Source organism: Chanodichthys erythropterus, chromosome 12 (assembly GCF_024489055.1).
Source record: "Chanodichthys erythropterus isolate Z2021 chromosome 12, ASM2448905v1, whole genome shotgun sequence".
NCBI lineage: Eukaryota > Metazoa > Chordata > Actinopteri > Cypriniformes > Xenocyprididae > Chanodichthys > Chanodichthys erythropterus.
The window spans coordinates 53,184,146-53,199,050 of record NC_090232.1 but is presented as its reverse complement, the minus strand read 5'-3'; the positions used below and the strand labels follow the sequence as shown (position 1 = coordinate 53,199,050).

Genomic DNA, 14,905 nt, shown 5'->3' with positions numbered 1-14,905 from the left:
AACCAAACTAGAGATTCTGTATTATAAGTAAATAACATTGTGCAAAATGTGTTAAAATATAAGAAGGATACAGCACACAGCTGAACCATGATAAAATGAAACAATGTGCCAAAATAAAATGCATTCAACAAAGCGAGAACACTTCTAAAAAAAAAAAAAAAAAATCTATTGTGATTGTCAAAATAACTGAAGGTGCAGCATATATTGAGAATCTGACGGTATGCAGCTGGTCATGTGACCTCAATATGTTTATACCCACATTTTACTAATTTAAATCACAACGACGGCAACAACAGTCATGTTTCATAAAGAACAGAGGACTAATAAGCTTAAAAAGACTGAAACAACTGTCTTCCCAACATTATTGTTATTCGTGTTTATGAGTGTTATTTTAATAATAATGATGATGAATGTTTAGTCATGCTGTTTTATTCACAGTAGTGTAGAGAGAGAGCAGAAGACTGAAAGATGATCTAGATTATAATTGTCTGTTTGCTCAAATATTCCTCAGTCCAACAGAATTATAATCTTGATCATTAAAACTGATCACTGAGTTACAAAAAGCAATAAAATAGAACAAAGAAATTAGATTTAATCCATTTACAGGTATATTTCAAATATAAATAAGTAACACTACTCATAACAAATAGATTATAACTTCATACTTTATTCACTAGTGTTGATGAGAATGAAAACAGAAAGTTTCATACACTGTAAAAAATTACCGTGATTTTAACAGTAAAAGACTGTAAAAATGCTGCGGTGAAAAACTGTTAATTGGTTTACAGAAAGTTTCCGTACTATATACGGTGAATAACTGTAATAGATCTAACGGTACATTTAATGTAATTTTACGGTAAAATACCGTTAAATTAACAGTTTTTGAAAGTGAAAAATAACAATTCATTGTAAAATTTACAGTGAAAAAACGTAAATTGACATTCCCACAATTCCCTGCGTGACACTTCACATTTGATATATTTTTGTTGAAATAACTGTTTCTTCTTAGTTTTTCTCATTTTTTTCTAATCAGTTATGTACATTAGGGTTTTATGTTACATCTAATGTTGTTAAATTAATGTTTATTGCATTTTAAAAATTTCATGCATGTTACCATGATGGTGTTTAGTGTGTGTGTGAATGATACTGTGTGCACCTTCTATATATTAGGGTTGTCCTCCTCAGCTTGTGGAAAAGCTGCTTGTGATGAACTTTGATTCATCATGTGACTCTTATCACCACTGTGTTTGGTGACTGTCAGTGTATTATAAAGATACAAAACAGATATTAGTACTTCATTAGGTTGGTAAATTAACATTATATCAGTTAATGAAATATGTTATTTTACCGTAAATTTTACTGGGATTTTTTTTTTACAGTGTACTGAAATCCAATGTTAAATATACATATTTAAAATGTAAAATTCACATGTAACTCCGTAAGTATGTTTACGGTTTGATGTCATTTTTGTAACCACATCTGCCGGTATTTTTCCGTAGAAACAACTGGATTTTTTTTTACAGTGTATGAGTCACTGCTCTGATGATTTCAGAGAAACAAGAAACGTGAGTCAGAGACAACATGTGCTATTGCTGCAGTCAAAGAGAGGAAGAGATTTGTGTAAGTTTGGAAGTGGATTTTATAGGTTTGTAATGTTGAAATATTGAAATGAGCTGGGATTGAATTACACAGTTTTAATGTAGATCTCTTACATCAGGATTGCTTGTGATGGATATTTATTGTGCTGAATGATCATGGGAAGAACTGAACAGACAAAGAAGTGCATGTATGATCTCAAGTGACGATCTAGCAACTGATGCTAGAGACTGTGGTCTTTAGCCTCCTTTTGACTCTCATGCAGGCGTACCTGGGTTCGAGTCCGCTGACAGCGGGTGGTTCAAACTGGAGGGGTTACAGAGGCGTGACATATCTTTGTCATGCACCTTCTCTATGGTGACTGAAGATAAAGGAAGTGAATAGTGACTTACGGACATATACATTTCTAAGAAATCCCAGTTACAGACCATACATGACCTTTTGCATCTACACAAGAAAAGTATTGGTTAGTTATAGAGAAGCTGCCAGAGATAAATATCCTTTCACATGTGCATAGAAAAAAAGCATTTGGAATAAGATGAACTGATTCTCTTTAGTAGAAAATTTTGCCTGTTACGTGCATTTTATTGAGCTTGTTTTATAATACATATTTTTTCTTTATTTACTCTTTATCATGTTTGTATTTATTTGTTTCAAACCAACAACTAAGATGTTTCCTGTGTGATTAAGTAAGATAAGCTAAAGAAGAGGTTTAATTTCTAAAGAAAACGCCCTCATAAGTGTGTCAGTCTTCAGAGGGAAACCCTTTAAACCCAACAGAGGATCTCACAGTCGTCACAAGAACCAGCAGAAGAACATCACACTTCACTCGAAAACATAAACCTCAAGAAATGGCAAACACAGGAAGTAGGCAATTCGTCCCGCCTTCTAAATAAGAGCCAAACGCCGATTGGTAAAGTCATCACGTCACTGCAGCGGCCGTTAGAAGAGCCGGTTTCAATCAGTCCCATACGGAAATGTAATATATGTACATATATGACATTTACATATATTAAATATATCCACATATATGGTGAAAACATATATGAAACCTATTCGAAAATGGAACAATTTCATATATTGACATATAAAACTAGCCCATATAAATATATATGTAAATGTATGTATAAAACAGTCTTATATACATATATGTCACATATATAAATATCAATGTGCATGACATATTTATTTGTATAAATGTTCAATATACAAATTACACATATATGTTTATATATGTATAAAACAGTCATTTATACATATATGTCACATATAAATTGAAAACATATATGTACATATATATACCTGCCCATATATGAAACCTATTCGAAAATGGAACAATTTCATATATTGACATATAAAACTAGCCCATATAAATATATATGTTTATATATGTATAAAACAGTCATTTATACATATATGTCACATATAAATTGAAAACATATATGTACATATATATACCTGCCCATATATGAAACCTATTCGAAAATGGAACAATTTCATATATTGACATATAAAACTAGCCCATATAAATATATATGTAAATGTATGTATAAAACAGTCTTATATACATATATGTCACATATATAAATATCAATGTGCATGACATATTTATTTGTATAAATGTTCAATATACAAATTACACATATATGTTTAGAATATTGCTTACAATGCACATGGCCTTAAATGTTTAATGGTGCAGTTAGGAAAAATAGATTACAGTAAAAGAGTTAAAACATTAAATCTTTATTAAAAGATTAAATTATTAAAAAAAAAAAATTAACAAAACAAGCCCAGAACAGGAAAATCCACCAACAGGGGCCTGTACCATGAAGCTGGATTCAGTTTCAGATTAGTTTTGCCCAGTTCTGGGTTTTAGGTACCATGAAAGTGACTTGGCTTTTAGCGGTGTTCATCACCATAATAACTTGCAACCCACGGCTAACCTCTCAACTGGTGATAAAATTGTCTGGCTTTAATAATAATTACTTAGAATTATTATAGGATTTATATTATATGATATTATTATTAATTCATTAAACAAGCGATTTTAGTTAAAATTTTAGTTTAACAGTTATTATTAAGCATTTAGTTCCAATGAATATTAATATATACAGATCATATGTAATATAAATAAGCTGTAAATAAACTTTAAATATGATATAGCCTTACATGTTTGAGTCTCTATCACTATTATCAACTATACAAACTAACTTCACAAGTTACTAATCCTATAACACTGAGTTTGTTCAACTACCTTCATGGTACAGGCCCCAGTTACATGATGCATGCTGTTCATTTTTTAAGTTTTAGAGTCTTTTTGGATGTCCGCAGCTCAGTGACCTTTTGATCAATAGCAACCCTTAGTTGGCCCCTGGTGGTTCCAGGAGATCTCTGGATCACTGCATCTGTAAAAAAGACAAAGAAATGTCTTTTAGTTTTACAACATTTATCTAAGAACATCCAAATTATTTTATTATTATTTCCCAAGACTGGTAAAGCAGCTTTTCCATCGGGCCAATCTGTTTGTTTAACCACTGCATTTCGTGCCGAGTCAGCCGGTATGGATATGGTTTAGTTTTTCTACTGTGGCGCTGCAATAACGGAGCTCTTTGCAAAGTAATACAAATTAGTTAGTTGTTGCCTTGGTAACGCAAGAGTTTACAGCCAATACGAGATGTGTTCATATCATTCAAATAGCACGTTTAGCAAGCTACGGAGAAACTGCCAGCCAGGTAACACACAAGTAATCGATACTGTGTGGAAATATCAATACCATGAAACGGTAGTTTGTGTATGCAGGGAACTTTCTCATACCCCTTTGTTCAAAGTGTGATCCTGAAAGATCTTTGTTTGAAGGGCTATCTGGCCCTTTCCCTTACCTCTACCACTCCAGCCAAAAGAGAATCGAGACACCCCTACCCCTTCACGTGAACGCACAAAATGAAGGGGTAGGGGTAGAAATGGGATTGGGCCTAAGTGTCACACTGATACACCAAGATGACACTTATCAATTCTCATGGTCTTACTGTCACATTTGGTTCAACAGTTTTAAAAAATGAGCCCAATTAAAAAAATAATATACATACTCATTATTGCATCAATTTTTGTTCTGTCCAAGGCCTCCTTTGTTTCCCCAGGGCTTGCTTTTTTTAGACTTGCCACCTAAGAAAGCAACATAACAGTTTAGAACAAAATCAGAACTCACTCTACTCCTATCTAACTACTCAACCATAAATTACATTTTTCAACTTAATTCTTGGACAGCCTGCTTCATTCAGATAATGTAAATAGTACAACTCAAATTATTTATAAATCATCATATTTTAATGTACATGTGTGTACATATATCTGTAAATATGCCAGAATAACTATAATAGGACAGTTTCAAGTTCAATCTATATAATTACCAAAAAATAATAATAATTGTACAGACACATGCACACACTATGACCAATTACATACCTCTGAGATTGCGCTTTAGCAAAAGTGTCAAAATACTCCAAGAAGAAGCATCCATGCCATAGCAGTGAGGCTGTTTGCATGACCACAACACAAATTCCTGAGCCTGGTGAATTTCAAGCTGTGAGGAAAGGCAAACATGAATCAATATTAAAGTTACGTGAATAAATAGAAGATTGCTTTAACAAAAAGTGTTTAGGGGGCCTGATACAATTTAGCTTTGCATCACATATTTTCTATACTATTACTACTATTATTAATAAATAATAATAATTATACTTAACAAGATATGAAGTTTAATATCTGATTCCGTAAGAACAACTTCCTTATTCTTAAAAGGCTTGGCCTGCATTTTCTTTTGCTCAGACGTTTTGGACTGGACTGATGTTGAGTCCTCGTTGGTTTTTCTAGGGTGGACTGTCTCTGTGGGAAAAAGGGGAAAACAAAATGTAGAATCTGAAGTTACAACTAGGGCTATGATATTTTTAAACGCCCCTGGTTTCAAAGCTTAAGCTAGCCCTAGACTAAAATGTATGTTTGAGCTGTTTTAACTGAAAGAAACTTACTAATATATCTTAAATCATGTCTAAGCCATTGTTCTGTCTCAAGATGCACACAAGTAATGTTTTTTTTTTTTCTAGTATACGTTTATAAAAGCTACTTAAATATTCATATTGAACTAGGGCCTAAACCTGTGAAACACAGTGTAGTTAACAGTCATGCACTTTTATTTCTCCACTACATGTGTCTGACAGCTAAAATATTACTTTTTAAACATATTATTCTCACATAAACATTTAAAGATCATAGAATAATGCACTTCATTGTAATAATCTACTCGTACTTAATGTTAGCTGTTAAATATGAACATACAACGCACACAATTATGCAGTAATAGAGCAATTTAAAAACCTAATAGTTAAACACGGTTAATTTCTGCTCATTTAACCGATCTGTAGCCTACTAGCTGCGCTAACGTAACGTTACGTTATCTTGGTAAATCAATGGCTCATGCAGTTTAGCGATCATTTAAAATGTATTCTCCGTGCAATATCAATGTGTGAATTATAATGAAAAAAATCAGAAATTACCTGCAACTTTATGCGCCATTGCCTCGTACAAATGCCATCTGCCTTGAGGATTTTTCTTCAGTCCACCTCTCCACTCGGTTAAATATACAGATCTGTCATCTTGTCCGTCCAAGAAATCATCATTATTTTATCTAAGTTTTGTATGTGTGATGTTAAACAATGCTCCAACTTTCATTCCATTTCTTGTTTACACTCGACAAGCGCAAACATTTTCATCCGTTGGTCTCGATCCTGAATGTGCGTAATTTGGCGGTATTTTGATTACGTTTGAATTTGGGCGCGCGCAATGACGTAACTGCGCAGCATTTTAAATGCAAAGCCTGAAATGCAGACATTGCAATCGGGTGTGTCTCATACGTTCTGAAAAGTGAAGCCACGGGCTCTTTGATCGCCCCCTGGAGGCTGGATGCAGTACAGGTCATAAACCCCGCCCTCTCAATGCAGTCGAATGAGACTTCAGTGAAAACTTAAAAATAAATTCTGCTTCAAATAAAACTTTATGAAAAATGGTTTTGGTCATTTAAGGTAGTTGTTATCACACTGATATATATTCAATTGTTCGTTTTTGTGATGATTTAGATTTTAGCTAGCAATTTGATGCTATAAAAACGGGGCGTGTCGTCATGATTCGAACTTGATTGACAGCTCAGCTTGTCTGAGGACTGTCGGAGCTTCGAGGGGAGATTGAAGATGTATTAACTAACTGTTAATTTTCGATTTCTTTGTTATTTAACACCAACAAAATGAGTTGTTCAGCAGTAAACTGTACTAACCGACCTACAGGATCTGACGGATCACTGAACCTTTTTCTGTAACATTAAATATGGGTGTTATAAGCTAATTAATAAATGTTATTAGTTAAGATAACACACCTAATGTTAACAATGTCGGGAAAAAGCAGGTGATCGTTATCTGGCAGTTACTTATTATTTTTATGGGTATAAAATAATAGGACAAAACTAATGATAGCTTACTCTAATTACAGCAATCGATCTCCTGTAACATTAGTTGAACTTGATTTAAAATGGCAGGACCGTTTCTGACGATTTAGAGTTGTTTCTAGTGGCATATTATATTGATTTTATCTACTGAATTTGCTGTTTTAAAAGTATTATTGCTCTAGAAATAGAATAGCCTATTATTTTATAGGTAGAATTTTAAATTGTATATAATTTTTATAGTCTATTTAAAATACATGAATGATGACGCAGTCGTCTGGGCGGAAGTTTGATATCGCGACTCCGCCTCCGGCTCCACTGACGGTTCCTTCTGCGCATGCCCAGGCTCCAAACTTACGTATTGCGTAACATGTCAGCGCCCATTCGGTCGGCCATTTTGGCTTCAGTTCATTACAATGGAAGGAAGCGACGTCGCGTCGTCCATCTTTTTTTACAGTCTATGATTGCAATACAAACATTTTTGTTTGTTTCTTTGTTTGTTTTTGGGTCAAATCTAAACGCTTTATTCAATAGTAAGCATTAAGCATACTATTTTCATTATGTAACTCTTGGTTAAGTCACAGTAATGTCAAATAACAACAATAAAAATTAATTTAAACCATACAAAATCAGTAATTTAATTAAAATTATTTGAAGATGGGTTAGATTATTTTCATTGCATTTGTTTTTTTTACAACAGTTTTTATGAGCTAGTTAAGATAAGGTAAAATAAATAATGTAAAATATATCAAGTTTTTAAAATATTGTGCTAATTCTAAATGGGAGAGAAATTTAAATGAAATGTGGATTGTGTATAGACTTGTTAAAAGTTCAGTCTGTTCAAATAATGAAAACATAAGGAATTAGTAAGGAAAACAAGGATGTAAAATGTTTTTATGTATGTTGTGTAAATAAATTGGCATATATAAATTAAACATATCTGTGACAGGTCATAACATATAATATTATATAAACTAAACAAAATGCATATAGATAGTATAAATATATGTCAATATATTTATTTAATATTGACATTTTATATATGTTATAAACATATATTGGCATATATAAATTAAACATATATATGTGACATATATGGTCATAACATATAATATTATATAAACAAAAATCATATAGATAGTATAAATATATGTCAATATATTTATTTAATATGGACATTTTATATATGTTATAAACATATATATTGGCATATATAAATTAAACATATATATGTGACATATATGGTCATAACATAATATTATATAAACAAAAATCATATACATGGTATTAATATATGTCAATATATTTATTTAATATGACATTTTTATATATGTTATGAACATATATCAACATATATCTAGAGATATGTATATATGTGATAGCAATATATTGTCATATATTTTGCATATATGACAATGTCACTTGCGATATAGGGACATATATGTCATATATTACATTTCCGTATGGGGTCAGATAAAGTACTATTTGTTCATACACAAAAAACAATACATTCATCTCTTATTTGAAATAATATCAGTGTACTTTCCAAAGAAATGGCTTAAAATTGCAGAAATGTGTTGATTTCTGAAGGGTCCCGAAACACCATGTCTTTGTGTGAGGTCCCCTGAGACAGCAAGCACATGCTAAAATGTCAGGGAAATAAAAAATCACTGGATTTGTTAAAATAATAACCAGCATAAAATATGATTTTCTCTTTTTTTTAATTTTGACTTCAGAATTGAAAGTGGGCTTAACGTCGGCAAGAAAGCAAAATTTATTTTGTTAGTTTGTTGTGCATATAACTAGTCTTGTGGTGAACAGTTAATCCATGCAAGTTATTACACAGAAAAAAATAGTTTGTTGCAGTAATCTTTATCTGATATCGTAAGTTATGTCTATAACTATGGATCTATGAGACCGAACGATGACCGTCACCACGGTCTTACCTGAATGACGCCATTCTTCCGCCTATCCTCGAGACCTAATATCAACAATGTCAGGTGACTGACCTTAGGGGTTGACTATATAACATCCGGATGAACCAACCACTTCCTCTTGCCTGGAACGCCCCAGTTCGTCCCGAGTGACAAGGGATGGTGACGGTCATCGTTCGGTCTCATAGATCCATAGTTATAGACATAACTTACGATCTATTTCGACCTCACTCAGACCGTCACCACGGTCTTACCTGGATGACTAATAACATCAGGGTCACGAGGGACTAATATCTCCTCCCTCTCCTGGCAATTTAGCAACAGATAAAACGGTAGACCCCAAAGAATTCGGATTTGTCACATTAATCCTATAAAATCTTGTAAAGGTACATGGAGTACTCCAAGAGGCTGCAGCACAGATGTCTGAGAGCGCTACTCCCTTGAGTGCTGCCCAAGAAGTAGCCATGCTCCTGGTAGAGTGAGCAACCAGATCACCCGGAATGGGGAGATTCTGGTTCGAATATGCTTGTGAAATTGTATCCACAATCCAATGAGACAAACGTTGCTTAGACACAGGCTTACCTGTACACTTCTTGTCAAAGCATACAAATAGTTGTGTGTGTGAGTGCCGCAATGGGCGAGTGCGGTCAATGTATGTACGCAATGCTCTAACAGGACAAAGAGAAAAATTATCCAACCCTGTACCCGTACAAAGAGGGTCAGGATGGAAAGCATCAAGCTCAATTACTTGATTTATTGTACTAGGCTTAAGGACCTTGGGTAGAAATGACGGGTTTGGCCAAAGAAAAACCCCCGTTTTCTCCGCCTTCCATCTCAAGCAGTCTTCACTGACTGATAAAGAATGCAATTCACCAACTCTTTTGGCTGAACATATTGCCAAAAGGAAAACCGTTTTCCATGTTAAGAACTTAAGATCAGCTTGTTCCAAAGGTTCAAAGGGTGCTTTAGCCAGTGAGTGTAAGACAATAGTAAGGTCCCAAGAAGGTGATCTCATAACTCTCCCTGGGTGTAAACGATGTGCACCCTTAAGAAATTGAGATACCAAGGGGTGTTTGCCAACACTTACACCATCTATTAATGTGTGGAAGTGGGAGATGGCTGCAATGTAGACCTTTATGGTATTTACCGATTTCCCCGAGTCCAACAATGACTGTAGAAACCGAAGAACAACATTGGTGTCACAACTGGCCGAGTTTAGCTGACGGTCTTGACACCACGTTGAGAAAATTCTCCACTTGCTAGAGTAGTTACTCCATGTAGAGGGCGCTTTGGAACTATTTATTGTCCTCAATACAGCTTCATCTAAGTCTTTAGAGAAGGACTTATCAAAGGCCATACCCACAGTTGTAACGTCTCTGGTTTCGGGTGCCAGATTTGGCCCTCCGCTTGGGAAAGAAGATCGACTCTCTTCGGTAACGGCCAAGGGTGACCTTGGACCAAACGTACAAGGGCTGGAAACCAATGTTTCTTTGGCCACCTCGGGGCCACAAGTAAAACTTTGTGATGGCCCAATGCTATCCTCCTGAGCACCAGGGGAATCAACGGTAGGGGAGGAAAAGCGTACAACAATTCTTTCGGCCATTCTTGAGATAGTGCATCTATCCCCAAGGGACCTCCCTGGTTGTTCAAGGAGTACCATAGGTCGCAATGAGTTGTCTCTGTAGTCGCAAACAGATCGATCCTCGCCATACCGAACCGACTCCATATAAGTCTCACTACTTCGGGATGGAGACGCCATTCTCCCGGGAGAGGTCCAGTTCGAGACAAAAGATCTGCTGCTTTGTTTGCTACCCCCGGTATGTATACTGCCCTGAGTGATGAGAGTTTCAGAAAAGCCCAGGAAAGCAGTTCCTTTGTCACCTGGAGACATCGTGCTGATCTGGTGCCGCCCTGGTGATTGATGTGGTACACTGCAGACATGTTGTCCGTTCTTACCAAAACATGTTTGTTCTGCAACAATGGGTAAAAAGCCCTCAGGGAGAGATACACTGCCCTGAGTTCCAGCACATTGATGTGCTCCAAGGTCCAAGGAGATTCCCAGACTCCCTGATTGACCTGCCTTCCCAAACTGCTCCCCACCCCATTAGAGAGGCATCCGTTGTTATCACAGACCGCCTCGCTGGGATGTTGCCCAACGGAACCCCTTGTGATAGCAACGTCTTGTTGTTCCAAGGGCGTAACATTTGGATACACCTTCGTGTAACCCTTATCCTTGCATGTCTGTGTAATTTGGGATGTAACTGGAAGTTGTTCACCCATCGTTGTAGTGGACGGGCTCTGAGAAGGCCGAGTGGGATCACAACTGCTGCTGCTGCAATCATACCCAGCAATCGCTGAAACTGAATTAACTTCATCCTCTTGTTCAGACGGAATGACTGGGCTAGAGTGAGCAAATGCACCACCCTCTGGGGTGATAAAGATGCAGTCATTAGTTGTGAACTCAACAAAATTCCCACAAACACGGTCTGTTGTCTGGGAATTAGACTGCTCTTTTCCCAGTTCACTTTGAAACCAAGAGACTGGACATGTTGAAGCACTATTTCTGTGTCCTTCATGACTTGATTGTGAGAAGGAGCACAAATTAGCCAGTCGTCCAGGTATGATAGAATTTTCAAACCTGCACACTGAAGAGGTCGAAGGGCTGCTGAAACCACCCTGGTAAAGACCCTTGGAGACAGAGACAGGCCAAATGGAAGGACCCTGTACTGATAGACCCGGCCTTGAAAGCCAAAGCGAAGAAACGGTTGATGATCTTGACAGATGGGCACGTGGAAATATGCATCCTTTAAGTCTATGGAAGTGAACCATTCTCCCAGTTCTATGACTTCCAGAATTTGCACTGTAGTCAGCATTTTGAAAGGTAACACCTTTATGAATCTGTTCAGTTGTCGTAAATCCAGAATTGGTCGAAGTCTGCCATCTTTCTTGGGTACTAGGAAATATTTCGAATAGAACCCAGTTAGCAGTTCGTTGGAGTTTACCTGTACAATCGCTTTTTTCTGTAATAAGACTGTGATCTCGTTGGCCAAAATTTGTGCCTGGACTGGGTCTTTGACCATGGTCATATGAACCCCTGAAAAAGTAGGAGGGCGTCGCCGGAACTGTATCCTGTACCCTGTCTTGATGGTATCTAGAACCCAAGGATCTGATGTCACTTTTTCCCAACTGTCCAGGCATAGTTGGGAGCATTCCCCGGCGACTCCTAGACCGCTATGCATGGCCTCCCCGGGGTTTAGAACCCCTGGTAGTATGCCTTTTAAGAGGTCCTCCCCTGACTGGAGTGTGAGGCTGGTCAGTTTGGGGATTTTGGTAAAACTGTCTGGTGCCTCGATCATGGAACTGGTATCCTCTAGTTCGTCTTTTGTCATACCCCCAAGGTTCCGAACGAGGAAATGGTAGGGGCTGAAAGGAATGACCAGCTCTATGGCCATATCTGGCAGGTCCACCAAAAGTTTGCTGAACTGTTTCTCTTCTGCGTCTTGCCTGCTCAGCAGTATCCAGTAAAGACTGGGAATCATTGTGGAATATCCGTCCTGGAACCACTGGCATATTAGTCAGTTCCTTCCTAATAGTCTCAGGCAAAGATGTTTGGGCTAACCAAATCTGTCTTCGAGCTAAAATTGCTGAAGACATAGATGCTCCAATATCTCTCGTAAGCTGTGAGTGTGTGATGAGTGCTGTGTCAATCAAATTCATGACATCACGCTCCTCTGTATTGACAAGTTTCCTCAAAGCAGCCAAAACTATTGCCAAAGCATTTCCTGATCGGGCTGCCCGGGTAGCTGCATTATACGCTTGGCACATTAACCGATCAGTCTTCTGACACTCCTTACCAGGACAACGAGGGTTGTCTGTAACCTTATCAGGTCCCAAAGTGGTTAAGGCTGCGATCTCTCGCTCCACTGACGGCATGTTCCCCATACCACTCTCAGAGGGATAATTTATTTTAACAAACTGCCTACAACCCGCATTAAACTGAGGTGCAGCTTTTGGATTATTCCAGGCTTTCCTTAGCATCTGTGAATAATCATCAGCCACAGGAATAGATGCAGGGGGCTGTGTACGGGAAATGCTCGTCCATACACCTTGTGTCGGAGCAGGAGCTGTAGCTTCTTCCTGAGTATCAAGGCCCAGGATCCTTGCTGCACTTAAAATGCTAGAAATAATGTCAGAATGTGGATACCCTTCTGAAACATCAGATCTAAATTCCTCTTCCTCATTTTCTTCAGCATTCTCTTCACTACCATAGAGAGAATTATTTGCATGTAGTGATACGGCATCCATAGAATCATCCCTCCTTTCCTGATCTGATGTTAACTCATCTCCAGGAGGAGGTGCAACAGGGAGTACCGATGGTTGTGCGTTTACTGGAGGATTACGTGTTTCAAGCTTACCAGCTAAGTCACGCAATGCTGCCAAAATTTGTAATTGAGTGTCACCTTCGGGCTCTTGTACTACTGTGGCCCTCTCCCGTTTATCCTGAGGTATGCCAGGACATGAGGACTTAGTGAAATCATCAGGCCTCTTGCGTTTATGAGGGGAAGTGCTAGGAATCACTTCTTTGCTACCACCAGTTGAATGTCTGGCTCTCTGTCTTCTTTCCTGCAAAGATAGCTCCAATGCAGCTGCACAAGGGTTTTCAATATCATCTAATAAATGCTGCATACTCAAACAGGAGGGGCATTCCCGGTGCCCATCACGTGGGTGTAAACCAGTTTGGCAAAAGCGACATTTTGAGTGACTCATGACAATCCAGAGTTCAAGTCACTCGTATAAATAACAGTCTATGGTAAGGGGAAAATAATAATTAAATAAACAAATTTAACTGTAACGAATCACAGTATTTTAATCAATTGAAATTAAACTGCAAGATTTAAAAAATAAACAATCTGGCATTTAGTTTACCATAAGTAAAAATGCCATTAACATAAAGGTTGTGACGAATCACAATTCATTAATCATCCTTAAAGTCTGCGAACAGAACACTTGGATTGACAGAAAACCCCTTTTTAAACTGTAATTCTTTAGAATAATCTACTTGGTCTTAGTTGAAAAATACAATTAACAATGTACCATTAATATATAGATTGTGACGAATCACTCTTCATAATCATCTTACAAAATAACTCTGCGAACAGAGCTCTAAGAGAAAATTATAAATCCACCATTCTACGTGCGCACACGTGGAAAAACACTTGTCAGCTGCGAACAGCCGACCCAACAAAAAAACACCTGAATACAAACAAAAGAAACACTCACCGACGTATGTTCCAACGACGCGCCGAGATATATAAATGAGGAGAAATCCACCGCAATCCTCAGGGACGTGAAGCACCTGCACGAAAACGTGACGGATTGGAACTGTAATCTCTCCTATAATTAAGCTCAAATTTTACCGCTTCGGTCTCAGATGAGGCGAGAAAGGCAAGAGGAAGTGGTTGGTTCATCCGGATGTTATATAGTCAACCCCTAAGGTCAGTCACCTGACATTGTTGATATTAGGTCTCGAGGATAGGCGGAAGAATGGCGTCATTCAGGTAAGACCGTGGTGACGGTCTGAGTGAGGTCGAAATAGATCTGACATATCTGACAAGTTACTTCCGGTCTGGAATGGCGCTCCTTCTCTGATGACGTCAGTTTGACGGGTTGGGTTGAAAACACTTAAACCACTCCCCTCCAACCGTTTATCTGCTATGAGCGAGAGATGGAGAGGAGGAGCGCTAAAGTAAATATCTGCCCTCTATTCAATACTGTTTCACTTGGAAATACGTCACAACACTGGAGAAAATTCGTTTGCAACTTCAGGTTCATTCGGACTTTAAAGGGTGTATGGGTTTAATGGGTAGGCTACATTTACCCTATTCAA

The 14,905-nt window shown here is 37.3% G+C and overlaps 1 long non-coding RNA gene across 1 annotated transcript; it reads right to left on the bottom strand.

Moving 5' to 3' along the window:
* Positions 1 to 3,869: 3,869 nt before the first annotated feature.
* LOC137031884 (uncharacterized) lies at positions 3,870 to 5,194 on the bottom strand. The gene is made up of 3 exons (XR_010896625.1): positions 5,059 to 5,194; positions 4,683 to 4,758; positions 3,870 to 4,001 (listed from the first exon to the last, which is right to left on the bottom strand). It is a non-coding gene; the product is annotated as an uncharacterized lncRNA (long non-coding RNA).
* Between the last annotated feature and the right edge of the window lie 9,711 nt (positions 5,195 to 14,905).